At 47.2% G+C, this 16,613-nt stretch overlaps 1 protein-coding gene across 1 annotated transcript in view; it reads left to right on the forward strand.

The window, feature by feature from the left end:
* The first annotated feature begins 506 nt into the window (after positions 1 to 506).
* cdh11 (cadherin 11, type 2, OB-cadherin (osteoblast)) overlaps positions 507 to 16,613 on the forward strand; it is a 73,150-nt gene continuing 57,043 nt past the window's right edge. Inside the window, exon 1 of the mRNA XM_055227087.1 lies at positions 507 to 598. The gene's annotated coding sequence lies outside the window, so the exon portion shown is untranslated. The remainder of the gene's footprint in view (positions 599 to 16,613) is intronic.

Below are 16,613 nucleotides of genomic sequence, written 5' to 3' on the forward strand. Positions count from 1 at the left end.
CCTCTGCTCCTCTGCTCCTCTGACTCTGCTCCTCTGCCTCTGCTCCTCTTTTCCTCTGCTCCTCTGCTCCTCTGTCTCTGCTCCTCTGACTCTGCTCCTCTGCTCCTCTGCTCCTCTTACACATGACACTGTTGAATAGTTTATTTTATAAAAGCTCAGACTCAGACTCGGGGTGAGGGTCAGTTCCGACGCCTCCATCAGCGCTGCCACGTCTCTCTCCATCCCTCCTCCTCCTCCTCCTCCTCCTCCTCCTCCTCTGAGTCTGTACGCGCCTCCTCCTCCTCTCTGTTTGTGAGTCTGCTCGTGCCTCCTCTCACAGCGCTGCTGGAGCCGACGGAGGCAGGACGGATACGCGCTGAGTCTGAGGAGCAGACACTGAGGAGCAGACACTGAGGAGCAGACACTGAGGAGCAGAGACTGAGGAGCAGACACTGAGGAGCAGACACTGAGGAGCAGACACTGAGGAGCAGACACTGAGGAGCAGACACTGAGGAGCAGACTCTGTGGATTGGTCTCCTCGTGTTTCAGGGACATTGGCTTCAGTCTGTGGATGTTGGAGTGATTTTATTTTGTGGAGTCGCCGCGGCTTCAGCTCAAGGTAAAACCTGCTCCTGTTTCACTTCTGTGTTTCACCCGGAGCATTTTACCTCTGCGGGAAACACTGCGCACCACCGGCTCTGTGGCTCCGTGGCTCCGTGGGTCTGTGGCTCACTGTGGGTCTCTATGACTCTGTGTGACTCTGTGCGACTCTGTGCGGCTCTCTATGGCTCTCTGTGGCTCTCTGTGGCTCTTTCTGGCTCTCTGTGGCTCTGTATGGCTCTCTATGACTCTCTGTGGCTCTCTGTGGCTCTCTGTGGCTCTCTGTGGCTCTGATGTAAAGTGACTCGTGCGGAGACGTCGCTCGGTCCGCGGGGCGCGCGGGTCTGCGCTGGATTTTTAACCGTGACATTTGAGCATTTGGTCCAGTCTGAGTCTCACCTGATTTATTCTGGTGTTTTCTCTGTTTTCTCTGTTTTCTCTGTTTTATTTCGTTTAAGGGCGAGTTTTGCAGAGCTGTGATTTCTGAGGAACGAGAGAGAGAGAGAGAGAGAGAGAGAGAGAGAGAGAGAGAGAGAGAGAGAGAGAGAGAGAGAGAGAGAGAGAGAGAGAGAGAGAGAGAGAGAGAGAGAGAGAGAGCACTTTTCTGTGTTGCATTGGTCTGTTCTCTGTGGTGTGTTTCTTTATGGTGTGTTTCTTTTCCTCTCTTCCATCCCTGTGTCCTCCTCTTCTTCTTCCTCTTCTTCATTTCTCGGGATGCTCCTCTTCAGACTCGGTGTGTTTAATATTCAGTCCATTTAAATACTTCAGCGCCATTCCGCGTCCTGCCCTTTTACCGCGCGCACCAGAGCTGCACAACGCATACAGATACACACACACACACACACACACACACACACACACACCCACCCCCACACACACCCACACACACACACCCGCGTGCACACACACACCCCCACACACTTGGCCACGGGCTCATTCCGCACTCAATTAGCTCCGCGCAGTGACCAGAGCCTCTGTGTGTGTGTGTGTGTGTGTGTGTGTGTGGGGGGGGGGCGTGTGTGTGTGTGTGTGTGTGTGAGACGCTTTGGTAACGTGTGTGTTTTGTATTCATGGCACAAGTGCAGCTCTGCTCTCCTCAGGCGCTGATCCTCACACTGTTGCGCTGCTCCGGATCCGGCTCTGCTCCGGCTCCTGCTCCGGCTCCGGTCCTCAGGGAGCCGTTCACAGATTCATTTGCTGCTGTTGGCTTCAGCTTCAGCTTCAGCTTCAGCCTCACTGCGCTGTTTGTTGTGGAGCTTCATTGTGTGAAAGTCCACAGCTCAATCAAGTTAAAAGCTCCTTGATTTGACACAGAAATGAGACTCACATGAGCCAAGAGCCGGACTCAAGAGCCGGACAGGGGAGAGCCGGACTAAAGAGCCGGACTCAAGAGCCGGACTAAAGAGCCGGACAGACTGCAGGGGAAACAGATCCGGACACGACCCAAATGTAAATGTTCTTTTTGTTCAGATTTGTGGAGCTGTGAACATTTCCATTTCGTCTCTGAGGCTGAACCTTCTGCTTCAGTTTGAACGACAGAGTTTTATTTGTGTTTTTTGGTTCAAAAACATTTGAATAATTATCAGTGAAATGATCTTTTTTAAACTACATTTAATCTGAATAACTGGAGAAGTTTGTTTGTAATGTCGTATTTTTCCTTTGGCTGTTGATCCGTGTTCAGTGGAACGACACGAGAACGTTCTGCAGAGGTTTGTGCAGACGGAGGTTTGTGCAGACGGAGGTTTGTGCAGACGGAGGTTTGTGCAGACGGAGGTTTGTGCAGACGGAGGTTTGTGCAGACGGAGGTTTGTGCAGACGGAGGTTTGTGCAGACGGAGGTTTGTGCAGACGGAGGTTTGTGCAGACGGAGGTTTGTGCAGACGGAGGTTTGTGCAGACGGTGGTTTGTGCAGACGGAGGTTTGTGCAGACGGAGGTTTGTGCAGACGGAGGTCTGTCCGGGCTGTGGTGTAGGACAAACCCGGTGGAGTTGGTGGAGACAGTGGAGGATTCTGGGTCATGAGAGCCTTTCTGGTGGAGCCGTTCTGGTGGAGCCGTTCTGGTGGAGCCGTTCTGGTGGAGCCGTTCTGGTGGAGCCGTGGTGGAGCGTTCGGTCTCAGCCGCCGGCGCCGCTCGCAGGTTCCTCTAAACAGCGGCTTCTGTTTGTGGACGTTTGTATAATGACCTCCTGGAGCTGCACCCAGGGCTGATTTATGCTGCGACAACCAGAGATTAAAGAGGGAACGAGGCAGAGAAAACACGTCTGCTCCTGCTCCGAGGAGGCGCTCAGAGGAGGAGGCGCTCAGAGGAGGAGGCGCTCAGAGGAGGAGGCGCTCAGAGGAGGAGGCGCTCAGAGGAGGTTTATTCTCTCAGTTTGTGTTAAATACAGGGTTAAACATTTCTTTCAAAAGCAGATTCTTATTTTAAAGTAAAAGTCGGATTGTTTGTGGCCAAAGACAAAACTGGAACATGTTTTTCTCATGTTTTTCTCATGTTTTTCTCATGTTTTTTCACTCTCAGCCCAAACGCTGCACTTTTTATAACGACTGAGGCCCAAATAACCCTTTGCTAACACTAACACTAACACTCACGCTAACGCTAACACTAACGCTGGTGTGAAATGTGAGCGCTCAGGCCTCGGCCTCACTGTCGCTCTGTGAACAATGGGCAGATTGATGCCCCAAACTCCAAAGGTCTGTGTTAATCAGACGGTCAAAGAGCGCAGCGTTGGGGGCGGGGCTATGGGGGACAGAGCGTGACTCCCATTAGACGCGGCGTGACTCCCATTACCGGGATCACAGTGGCTTTTCCGGGCGGTGCGGCCGAAAGCCGAGCCTCCTCTCGCTCCATCACGCGCTCCTTCTGCGGAAAAGAGGGCACAGGTTTGGGAGGGACGCTGGGGATCGGGTTCTTGGCCGAGCGGCTGACGTCTCGGATGAAACACGAACTCCCAGAATTCTCATGTGGTGGGCCTCGTAACGGCCTGAGCGTTTTCTGGAGTTTTCCGTCTCGTTTTGCTCCAGACCCGGCGGGATCGGGAGACGTGATTGGCTCAGTCCTCGGCCAATCACAAAGATTTTTACAAGGCTCCAAAAACAAGAGAAAGGTCCAGATGTGTGGGTTTGCACGAGCGCGGCGTCGATGTTCTGTGGACAAAGTGAAGGCTCAGGTTTAATATCACAGAATTTGATATCGGCTTCTAAATATCGGCCCCGTTGACGTAATCAGGCCTGAAAATCTCATGATATTTTGCGTTTTATTTAAAATCTGTTCGTCTGTGTCTCTGACGGAACAAATGAAATGAAAAAAACGAATGACACTCCAGCCGCACAAACTGAACAGAGGGAGAACAGACGACTGAAGAGTAAATGAACGACAGGTGTGAGGAAAACAAGGAGGCAGCAAACGAACGACCAGAACAGACCGAGGAACAGAAATAAACACGAGAACAGACAGAACTGGGAGAGTTTGGAGCAGTTTTGTCTGGTTTTATTTTTGTTTAAAGTTAATAAATGTTTTCAGTCGCTGCTCTGGTTGATTTCAGGAATCAGCAGATATTTAAAGTTATCGAAATGAGTATCAGAAATGAAAAGGATCGTCCCCAGTTAAAAACACATTGACAAACAAACTGAGCGTCATGTTGGAGCGACTCTCTCCAAACACTTTATTTATCTTGACGTCGAGATGTTCAGATGATCAGGAGATAAATCTGCTGACGTCACAAATGTGAATGGGCCGTTTAAACCAGAGACGTCCAAACTTTTCTCATTAAGGCCCACGAGAAAAACACAGACAAACTGAGGCCGATTGAATATTTGAGATGAGCAGTGAGTAGATTTTCAGAAATGTGCAGTAAAATGTTTAAAGTGACACGGGACAATCACCTGGAAACTCGAGGGACAAGAAAAATCATTAGTTTTGCCGCAGTTTGGGCCTGTGGTTTAAACGTTTACTACAAAAGTTCAGAAACACCTCGTCCTCGACCTGGAGATTCCACTGGACGTTTAGTTTATTTATTTCATCTCTTTGCTGTTTCTCATTCACATACGACATTCCCTGATTCTAATTTGACTTTTCTCCGTAACAACAGTCGTAAAATGTAAAGATCTAAATATTTTGACTCATGTCCCACGTCCTCGGTCTGTAAAGCCTCGAGTTGGAGCGACTCTATATTCAGATGATTTTTTTTTTTATCAAAGCGTCAGGAGCTGAATCTCTAAATGTGCTGAGGTCACAAAGGTGGACGGGTCGTTTAAACGTTTAGCACAAACGGTCAGAAACAGAAACACCTCGTCCTCGTTGTGTTGACTCCTCTGGACGTTCTTGTTGCCGTTTCTCTCGTTCTAATTTGACTTTTCTCCATAATAACACTCGTGAGATGTACAGATCTGAATATTTTCCACATGTCCCGCGTCTCTGGTCGGTAAAACCCTGGTCTGAAACGTTCCGCTCTGATGTTTGGAGTCCAGAGGGTGAAGTGCTGACGCTGCTCTGAGGGTCCAGCACATTCATTATTACTGTGTGTTGTGCATGTGTTTACTGCACATTAGGAGCCGCTCTCTCTTTAACTCGACTCTGGAAACAGAAGAACGAGCTCCGTTAATGCGATCGCTGTTTAATCTTCGTTTTCAATTCTATTTTCTGTTGTCATGGTTTTAATTCTGACACGTCGCCTCGTTTGTTTTCACTGCTGCTTTAAAAAAAACGGTGTGAAACTGATTCTGACGATACTTTATGTAATATTCTGACTGAGCCGTTTCATAATAAGATGAACTTAACTGGAGAAGTGATAGAGGTGGACACAGGGGGCGCTGTTGCCTGCTGCTCCTCGTTTTACTTAAACCTCAGTGTCATATTTCCGTGCGCCTCTTCAGTCTTTAACGGGACAAAATGTTGTAGAAGTGAAGACGTTTAACTGCTCGTCCAGGCCGTCCTCACTTCTACAACGTTAAAGCCTCGATTTTTGAATCTTTAATGAGAAAAAACTGTAAATATTCAAGTCAAAATAGATTTTTCAGTGTCTTTTTTGAGAAGAAACATGAAACAGACCAGAAACTCTTGATAAACTCACCGCTGCAAATCACGGCTCACACAGTCTGTTTATATAAATGCACAGAGCTAACCTGCTAGCACCGCGTTACAAACAGGAAGTGATCATGGACGCACTTCCTGCTCCATCGACTCGTCATTCTGGTCTTAAATGTTTGTATTAACCCTCGACATGATCCTGGGGTTTTTATTTCACTATTGTGTCTGTAAATCAAGATCTGAACATTAATAACAGACAAATCAGGTCCTTCTGTCCCCGACGTCGCTCCTGTTAGCGTTAGCAACAGGTTTGATTGACAGCGTTGCTAAGTGTCCCGTCTGTTGGTGCTAACGACGGAATAAATGAGGAATAACTCTGGACCGGTGCAGCCCATTTGAAACGAGCTCGTTCTGTTTCTCATGTTTTTAGCTCTGTAGCGTCGGATGCTAATGTCGCCGTTAGACTCGCGGTTGTGGATTTTCCGTCACCGTAACTCCGCAACCGACTGTGCTCTCGTGTAAATCCAAACGGCGTCTCAAAGCAGAGACATGAGGCTCTTTAAATATGTCACTGTCATTAAACGGTAAAGTGCTTACGTCGCCCTGGAAGACGACCAATCAGAGCGCAGTCAGTTATTCAATGCGTCAAAAGAAAAACACGGATGAATTTGTAAAACAGAGGCAAAAGTACAGGCTGATACTTCATTTAACATGATATTTACAGCCAGAAAGAAAGATAAATAAAGTCTAGGCGAGCTGTACGTCTGTAATGTGCTCCGTCCTTTAAGAGCGCTGGTCGTGTCGCGTCTACGTTTGTTTTAAATCGTGTCGTTCTTGTTAAAGTCGTTCGGTGAAATGTCGTGTGTTTGGCGTTTTATGACCCTTTAAACCCTGCCCGGTGCGGCGGTCTGCGTGCGCGGTCCAGGTGATGAGCCGCGGTCGTCTCTGTCGCCGTTGGACTCGGCCGTGGCGCTCGTTGGCTCGTCGGACGTGCGGTGGCCTCATCATCTCCTCGAGCACAGGCTGTACCCGCTCCGCCGCGTTAGCCCCATTTTCCAAAAGAACGAAGCCGTCGGCACAAAACCGCTCTCTCCTCCAGCTCCCTTAATTATTTTGAAATTACTCTCATTCTCAGTGGAACGCTCAAGTCGTCATGTGTGTGTTATCATAGCGTGTGTGAGTGTGTGTGTGTGTGTGTGTGTGTGTGTGTGTGTGTGTGTGTGTGTGTGTGTGTGTGTGTGTGTTCAGGTGTGTGTGTGTGTGTGTGTTCAGGTGTGTGAGGAGAATAATCTGTCATATTCTGAGTTTAATCTTAAAACTTGCCTCAATTTTAAACCTAAATTATATTCATGAGATCAATTATGAACTTCCAAACTTGACTCCATCTTATCTGTATCTGCTGAGCTCCATGTGTTACTGTTTTCCTTCATCTGTAATGTTCCGCACTAGGGCATTAAACCCTTCTATCGTGCATTTCCTCCATTTTAAGGTGTGTTTTTTGTTTTTTGTTTTATTGTAAAGTATCTCCTTTTGCTGCGTAACCTGCTTCTCTCCAGTGAGATTTAGTTTAATGCCGGACGGGGGAGCATTACAGGCAAAGCAGTCGCATCTCCATGGCGACGAGCAGGTGGAGAAGACAGTCACATGATAAACGTTTAAGTTTGTGCTGCAGGTTTGACAAAAGACAGAAGCGAACACGTGTTTTTGATCACGGCGCATCTGTGTTCTCACCTCACGCTTTCCCATCAGGAGACGTGGGAGTTTGGATGTTTGGGTGGAGGTGTTTGTGCGTCTGGGCGGGTGGAGGTGTCTGTCGTCTGGGCGGGCGGAGGTGTGAACGGGCCGTGTCCAGATCGATAATAATCCAACATTAGCGGTGATTTGAGCGACCGCGAGCGCTGGATCAGAAGTGAAAGACACGAATATTGAGCGAGTGAGATGAGGACGAATGAGTCCAGGTGGAGGCTCCATCGACTCCATCGACTCCAGCCTCCGTCGATATTCACATGTGCACGGAACGCTCCTCCTCCACCATCTGCACTCTCAGGGTCACACCTCCTCCATCATCTCCTCCACCTTTTGCACACAAAGTCACATCTCAGAGTTTTGAGTCTAAAACAGGAGAATCTTGAACATTTTGACTTCAAACTTTTTCTCTACAAAGAACCTGGGCCTCGATCTCATATTAAACTTTACATCATATTTTTGTGATTGTGTGGGCCTCGAGAGTGTGGACCTCGAGAGTGTGGACCTCGAGAGTGTGGGCCTCCAGAGTGTGGACCTCGAGAGTGTGGGCCTCCAGAGTGTGGACCTCGAGAGTGTGGGCCTCGAGAGTGTGGGCCTCCAGACTGTGGGCTGTACTTTGGGCCTGACTCTGGTCGAGGATCGTTGGTCTATAAAGTGGAAAAGTGCTTTATAAAAATATATTGGTCGACAAAACAACAACAACAACAACAACACAACCTCAGAACATCACAACATGACGTTTACTCAGAGTCCAACTTTGTCCAGAACATAAAAACACCTCAGACGAAGAAGTGGACGAGATAAAACTATTTAAGAATTGGATTAGTGCATCACAAGACACAGTTTAAAGAGTAAATCTGTTTAGACGCTGTGTGTGTGTGTGTGTGTGTGTGTGTGTGTGATGTCCTCTATGTGTGTCAGTTTGTTTTTGATGTCCAGTGTGTGACAGTGATTTGCTTCAGTCTCATGACGCTCACATGACACAGATCAGGACATTGGACGTGAAAAACATCCAGAACGTCCAGAGAAAACACGAAGTGACCTGAGTCTGACTGCAGGTCACGGTCATGGAGTGTGTGTGTGGAGTGTGTGTGTGGAGTGTGTGTGTGGAGTGTGTGTGTGGAGTGTGTTGTGGTCAGAGCGTGTGGTCAGGCTGCAGGTCAAGGAGACATTTAATGAGTCGTTAAGTTCTCATTATTGACCGTCATAATTAATCCATAATGAACAGTGTGTGTGTGTTTGTGTGTGTGTGTGTGTGTGTGTGTGTGTGTGATCGGGGCCGTGTGTGTGTGACCAGAGCTGGCACAGTGTCGTCTCCGGCGGTTGACCCCACGTCTTGGTCAAACATTCCGTTCACGTCTCTGACCTCTGCTCTTGACCGATGCTAATCTCATAAATCTGTCTGTAAACGAGGGAATGAAAAGCACGTTTCACTCTGCTCTGGTTTATGGACCATTTAAGGCGGCGGTTCGGTTTATACGCCTCGGATTCATCGGTCTGGTCTCCGCCCCCGCACGCAGAGCCGTCCAATCGGCTTCATTTACTTCAGCGACACTCGAGAAACAAACGAGCTCTTTGGCCGTTTGTCATTTACAACAAAAACACACTTTCTTTGTCTCTCGTGAGCGTCTGTGTTCAGTTTGATACGACTGAAGCAGAAGTGCCCCTGATTGGCTCATGCACCTGTCAATCATTCCCATGTGACTATGTGGAGACTCCGCCCACTCTGCGTCATCGTAAAGTTTTGGAGAAGTGTGTGAGTTTGTGTTGTTGTTTTTTGAAAGGAAGATAGAAATCAAGATGTATTTTTTCAGGTTTCAGTTTCAGAAAGTTATTCCATCAGATGTTCGCAGACGCAGCGCCGCCTTCTGAGTCCTCGTGAGTCCCCGTGAGTCCCCGTGAGTCCTCGTGAGTCCTCGTGAGTCCTCGTGCGTCCTCGTGAGTCCTCGTGAGTCCTCGTGTAAACCGCAGAAAACATCAAACTGAAATAAAAAGTTAACGTCGTATTTTCTGTGGTGAAATGAGTTTTGGCGTTTTCTCTCTCGCTCCTCGTCGATTCCAGTCGTTCTCATCCTGTGTCTTAAACGCGGCGCAGTCACAGTCGCCAAAGTCGTCTCGGTTGCGTTCATCAGGAGGCGAGGGCGGCCATCTTGCCTCTCCTCGTCCCTCCGGTGACGCAGGTGTTTGGTTCTGTGTCGCTTCATTTGCATAATTAACCTGCTTATGTTAATTGTGTTGAGTGAATGTTGCTGACGGCTCAGATCGTAAAGGTGAACTGTGGACGTGTGAGGCCCAGAGACGCACACACGGACGCACACACGGACGCACACACGGACGCACACATATGGACGCACACTCACACACACACTGAGGTCTCGAGGTCACACCAGAGGAAATCAAGAGTTTGACCCTCACTGCCCCAGATTCTCGTCTCTGCCTCTGACCAAGTGAAAGAAACACTGTCCACAGCAGAGAGGCCTGGACCTCGACACAGTCTGACCTCGACCTCGGCCTGTGATGGGCCTCATCAGAGAAACATCACACACACATTTAGGTCTAATGGACAGATGTGATTGGACGACAGGAACCATGTGACCAAGAGAGATTCTGCACAGAGAACGAAGGAGTCGCCCTGAAGAGAGAGAGTGAGGAAGAGAGGGGGAGGAGAGGAGAGGAAGAGGAAGGGAGGAAGAGAGGGGGAGAGAGAGAAGAGAAAAGAGGAGGAGAGAAGAGAGAGAGAGGGGCAGGAGAGAAGAGAAGAGAGAAGAGAGGAGGAGAGGAGAGAGAGGAGGAGAGGGGGAGAGAGAGAAGAGAACAGGATGGAGAAAGAGGAGAGAAGAAAGGAGGAGAGGAGAGAGAAGGAGAGGAGTAAAGAGAGGAGGAGAGGAGAGAGGCAAATTTATAAGTGAAAACACTCTGTTCCACCTTGTGATGTCATCATGTGGTGATACAGGAAGTGCTCCACTGTGTTTTTAAACTCCACACACCTTCATTTATAGAATCATTTGGATCATTTCAGTCCTGGAGTTGTCTCTTATCTCGACTGAACTGAAGGTAAAAGGAGGAGTTCACTTGAAAACTAAACGACCACTTGATGACATCACAAGGTGGAACGTCTCATTTTGATCTTTGTAGATGTAACAGACTAATAATAAAGTGACTCAAACATGTGAATGAAACAAAACACAACTCCAGGTCTGTTTTTGAGGAGTAACATCATGTTTTAAACCTCACAGGGGTCAGTTTGTGTCTTGTTGATCCTTTAATGACTAATGAATCTAAACGTCTTTAAATCCCTGACGTTGCCTCAGTCGGTCAGTTTGGGCCTGGACCACGACATTCTGCCCAGAGTCAAAACGATAAGTGAACAAAAGCTGCTGGTCTCTGCTCATCAACACGTTTAACATTTAACATCTTCAAATCTGAAAACTTTGAGGATCTTTGACAGATGACAGATCTGGCTCTTTGACAGATCCGGCTCTTTGCGGCTCTTTGACAGATCCGGCTCTTTGACAGATTTGGCTCTTTGCGGCTCTTTGACAGATCCGGCTCTTTGCGGCTCTTTGCGGCTCTTTGACAGATCCGGCTCTTTGCGGCTCTCTGACAGATCCGGCTCTTTGCGGCTCTTTGACAGATCCGGCTCTTTGCGGCTCTCTGACAGATCCGGCTCTTTGCGGCTCTTTGACAGATCCGGCTCTTTGCGGCTCTTTGACAGATCCGGCTCTTTGACAGATCCGGCTCTTTGCGGCTCTTTGACACATTTAAATTTGCTTTACGTTTTTGTGTCAGTGACATACTGAAGTTTCAGTCTTATCGTTTATCGTGTGTTTTTATTTAAGCGATCACTGATGAGGGACGACTTTAAAAACTCCCAGAATGCCTCACCTGTTTATTGAACATTTAAAACTCGACCACACGACTGTACGAGGCTGAAGATCAGAACTGAGACGAGGGGGACGCTTTTAACTGATTTTACTTTAACAAAAATGTATAAAAATGGAGACGTTTGTGACACAATCGCAGTTTAATAATCTGATAATGAACTTTTCTACACACCTGCTCCTGTTTTTAATGTTTTTTTTGGGTTTGTTTCTTTCCTCTTATCGGTTCTGGTGCTCGTCACGGTGGACATTTTAATCCTGATTATTTGGCTCATAAATGAAATGAAGATTATTTAAATCCATTCGACTGTCGACATTAATCTGAGATATTATATGTGATCTGTTTTATAGTCGTCCTAATGTTACGGAGCGCGTCTGTGGAGACAGAAACACTGATCACAACATTAAGTCGTCATTTAATTCATGATTCAAATACATTTAATCGCTCGGTTTCACTTTTTAGACGGTGTTTCTCGTCGGACACAGTTTCCACAGACGCGTCTCGTTCTCATTTCCGTGATGTTTATATTTGTCGTTTTATAATTCGTGTCCTTTCTGCGGGCGAGGTCGGCGCTGACAGAGTGACCTCTCTCTCTGTGGTCACAAAAGCCCGAGCTTCACACACACCGAGCGTCTGCGTGTGCGCGAGGCCACGTCACCCAAAGGTGCCACGTGCAAGGTCATCGCTTTATCCCTGCGACGCCGGCGGTGGAGGGCGGTGGAGGTGGAGGGCGGTGGAGGGCGGTGGCGGTGGAGGGCGGTGGCGGGGGCGGTCAGGGGGCGGTCAGGGGGTGCTCTTTGACTTTCAGCACAATAAGCCTCACATAAACCTGCACTTTTCACAGACAGAGGCTGAAGGGAAACAGTAGAAATAAAAACATCCAGACGCTAATCTGCACAAAACATCCAAACAGGAGACAGACGTTGTGTTAATAAAATGACGTCTCTGTGTTTTTATCCTCGGACAGTGACCAAAAGTCGTTGGACACGTGTGATTGGACTGTCCTCCTCAGGGGCTGGACACTCTCCTCTCTCTGTCGTGTCACTTTTTCTTGTTTTTTACAGTCGTGTTGTTTTGCTGAACTCATTTTGACTTGATCTTTGTTATTTCATCCAGAAGTTTCCACAGTTAAAGTTAAAGTCACTAAAGAAACATTTGGGTCAGAATCACCCGGAGCCGCGTCGGTCGAGTCGTGACCCAGAGTCGTGACCCAGAGTCGGGTTATTTATTTACACTCTCCAGGTTATTTTTAAATCAGCGTTTTTGTGTGAAATGGATTTAAAATTAAACATTTTCTTGACACAAAAAACTGAACATCACACTCCCCTGTGCCTCAGGGAAGGACAGAGGGACAGAGGGACAGAGAGGGACAGAGGGACAGAGAGACAGAGGGACAGAGAGGGACAGAGGGACAGAGAGACAGAGGGACAGAGAGGGACAGAGAGGGACAGAGGGACAGAGAGACAGAGGGACAGAGAGGGACAGAGGGACAGAGAGACAGAGGGACAGAGAGGGACAGAGAGGGACAGAGGGACAGAGGGACAGAGAGGGACAGAGGGACAGAGGGACAGAGGGACATGTCTCGTGCGGTCCGTGAGCCGTACTGTCTGTATTTTGTGCTGATTCACTCTGGAGCCGTGTGGGGATTTCCACGATGAGACTGACCACAGTGACTCTGACCCAAAGACTCAGACACGACAAAGAGAAACAAACACACAAAGAGTCTGGGTTTAGTCCGGACTCTGGGACCAGCAGGAGGCCGGAACTAAACCAGGACTAGACCAGGACTAAACCAGGACTAAACCAGGACTAGACCAGGACTAAACCAGGACTAAACCAGGACTAGACCAGGACTAAACCAGGACTAGACCAGGACTAAACCGGGTGCATCTTTATCTCATATTTAAAAAAGCAGTTTTGATCTAAATGTCCTGAAACTAAATCAGTTCTGAGCGGGTGGAGCGTGGGGGGTGGAGCGTGGGGGGTGGAGCGTGGGGGGTGGAGCGTGGGGGGTGGGGGAAACTGGAGTTTTTGGAGTAATGGCGTCTTGAGTGCAGTGAAATAAAGACTTTATGAATCAGTCTATAGAGATAGATAAATCACATGAAAAAACTTTGTGAACATATTTTATATTTAAAGTTTAATCTGTTTATATTTTTACTCTCTTCTCTCACATCACAGTTCACCTTTGAGGTCTCGCTGTTTCGTGGATTTTTTTCGCACAATTTTGCTGCAGTGTATGAACGTGCATTGTGTCGTGCGTCCTGATTGGCTGTTGGACTGTAGACCATTGTGTCGTGCGTCCTGATTGGCTGTTGGACTGTAGACCATTGTCCATCAGTCTCCTCCGTGCCGTGTCTCCTGTCCAGTACAGAATGTGTTCAGACAAATTTACATAAACGTTGGATCTCAGTGTGACTCTGAAGTGCTGTACGTTTGCGATTTGTTTTCTCCCCGACAAAACCCACAATGTCGATGAAACGTTCTGCACCGACAAAGACGCCTACGAAGGTTTGAACTTTGAGAGAGTTTAAACGAGAGAGAAATGTGAGAAAATGTTAACGCCTGTGTGAGAAAAGTGTATAAAGTGTGTGGTGAGGGGTTTGACAGACAAAAACAGAGAGAATAATGTAAAAATAAAGATGACGATTATTGTGGGTTATTTTTTTTAACATAAACCCCGAGATAAACGAGGGACTTGTAGGAGTGAAGACGTTTATCTGCTCGTCCGCGGCTTGGACGAGCAGATAAACGTCTTCACTCCTACAACGTTTTGTTTTGGAGACACAGTATCTTTGTTTAGCGTCCGGCGAGGTCAGAGGTCGTAGCTTCGGTCCACACAGCCCTGACCTCCCGCTGAAGAACACACATGTTTTATTCAGAGCGTGGCCCCTCTCACACATGAAACAGACGTACACAGAGCTGACATTTGGAGACGACAGTGTTTTAATTACGTGCTCTCGTCCCGTTCACTCGGCGCGTTCAGCGGAGTCGTCCGGGGCGCTCCACGCCGCAGGTGAGGGAACATCAACACTTTGTCAGAGTTAAACGTGTGCTCGTGTGAAGGAGAAACACTTTTATTTGGTTTGGTGAAGATCTCTGAGGAATGATTATGTAAATACTGTGTTTGGATCAGGGCAGAGATGTAAAAGTCGAACCAAAAATCAGACGCTCATCGAAATTAAAGCTGGAGCTGAAAATGATTTAGAAGAATCTTCAGATTTATCAGTGTAAGAGAAGAAAGAAACACAAGAGTCACACACGTCCAAAAGAAGAGATTTAGGTTTATCTTTGTATAGAAAAGAAAAACACAAATGAGTAAACACGACTTGGACTAAACCAGGTCTAAACCAGGACTAAACCAGGACTAAACCAGGACTAAACCAGGTCTAAACCAGGTCTAAACCAGGACTAAACCAGGTCTAAACCAGGACTAAACCAGGACTAAACCAGGACTACAGCAGGAGGCCAGTCCCTGAGGTCCTCAACAATTGAACAGGGCTGGTTTAGACCTGGTTTAGACTTGGATTAGTCCTGGTTTAGACCTGGTTTAGACCTGGTTTAGTCCTGGTTTAGACCTGGTTTAGTCCTGGTTTAGACCTGGTTTAGTCCTGGTTTAGACCTGGTTTAGTCCTGGTTTAGACCTGGTTTAGTCCTGGTTTAGACCTGGTTTAGTCCTGGTTTAGACCTGATTCATGAAAGTCTTGCTCAGATGAAGAATGTCTTTTTCAGGCAGAGGCACAGGTAGAACATGCAAACTCATGTGTGTCGCTCTGATTTGACTTTATAATTTCGCACAGTGAGCTCCGTCCTCGTCGTGTCCGTCCTCGCCGTGTCCGTCCCGTCGTGGTCACGTGTCCGTCGTCTTTTCGTCTGTGAGTTTGGTGGATAATCGTCCAGTGCGTTTGATGGTGATTCAAAAATAGATGGAGATACTAAATACTTTTCTTTTACTGTTTTCAAATCTAATATTTTATTCATGGCGGCGTTAATGCGCTCGAGAGAATATCCTGTAATGTCATTTCACAAATGTGTCGCCTTTTTAACAAACTCACCCCCAACTTTAGGAAAGAACAATTCACAAAGTATCAAACCTGTTCACAGTGATCAGTGCAGTGGAGATTTTATCCAGAGAAATTCAGACAAACGAGGGACTAAAAAAATAAAAATAAACACGTGACCCCAGATTTTTAATGGACTAAACATTAAATCAACATTATCTTTAAAAATTGAACTTTTTTTCTGGGTCTAAAAACTCAAAACCAAAACATGATCCTGAAGTCTCTGTGGAGGAGCAGACCTGGTTTAGTCCTGGTTTAGTCCTGGTTTAGTCCTGGTTTAGTCCTGGTTTAGTCCTGGTTTAGTCCTGGTTTAGTCCTGGTTTAGTCTTTGTTTAGACCTGGTTTAGTCCTGGTTTAGACCTGGTTTAGTCCTGGTTTAGTCTTTGTTTAGACCTGGTTTAGTCCTGGTTTAGACCTGGTTTAGTCCTGGTTTAGTCCTGGTTTAGTCCTGGTTTAGTCCTGGTTTAGTCCTGGTTTAGACCTGGTTTAGTCTTTGTTTAGACCTGGTTTAGTCCTGGTTTAGACCTGGTTTAGTCTTTGTTTAGACCTGGTTTAGTCCTGGTTTAGACCTGGTTTAGTCCTGGTTTAGTCCTGGTTTAGTCCTGGTTTAGTCCTGGTTTAGTCCTGGTTTAGTCCTGGTTTAGACCTGGTTTAGTCCTGGTTTAGACCTGGTTTAGTCTTTGTTTAGACCTGGTTTAGTCCTGGTTTAGACCTGGTTTAGTCCTGGTTTAGTCCTGGTTTAGTCCTGGTTTAGTCCTGGTTTAGACCTGGTTTAGTCCTGGTTTAGTCTTTGTTTAGACCTGGTTTAGTCCTGGTTTAGACCTGGTTTAGTCCTGGTTTAGACCTGGTTTAGTCCTGGTTTAGTCCTGGTTTAGTCCTGGTTTAGACCTGGTTTAGTCCTGGTTTAGTCCTGGTTTAGTCCTGGTTTAGACCTGGTTTAGTCCTGGTTTAGTCCTGGTTTAGACCTGGTTTAGTCCTGGTTTAGTCCTGGTTTAGTCCTGGTTTAGACCTGGTTTAGTCCTGGTTTAGACCTGGTTTAGTCTTTGTTTAGACCTGGTTTAGTCCTGGTTTAGACCTGGTTTAGTCCTGGTTTAGTCCTGGTTTAGTCCTGGTTTAGTCCTGGTTTAGACCTGGTTTAGTCCTGGTTTAGTCTTTGTTTAGACCTGGTTTAGTCCTGGTTTAGACCTGGTTTAGTCCTGGTTTAGACCTGGTTTAGTCCTGGTTTAGTCCTGGTTTAGTCCTGGTTTAGACCTGGTTTAGTCCTGGTTTAGTCCTGGTTTAGTCCTGGTTTAGACCTGGTTTAGTCCTGGTTTAGTCCTG

The sequence above is a fragment of the Periophthalmus magnuspinnatus genome, chromosome 15, assembly GCF_009829125.3.
Source record: "Periophthalmus magnuspinnatus isolate fPerMag1 chromosome 15, fPerMag1.2.pri, whole genome shotgun sequence".
Lineage (NCBI taxonomy): Eukaryota > Metazoa > Chordata > Actinopteri > Gobiiformes > Gobiidae > Periophthalmus > Periophthalmus magnuspinnatus.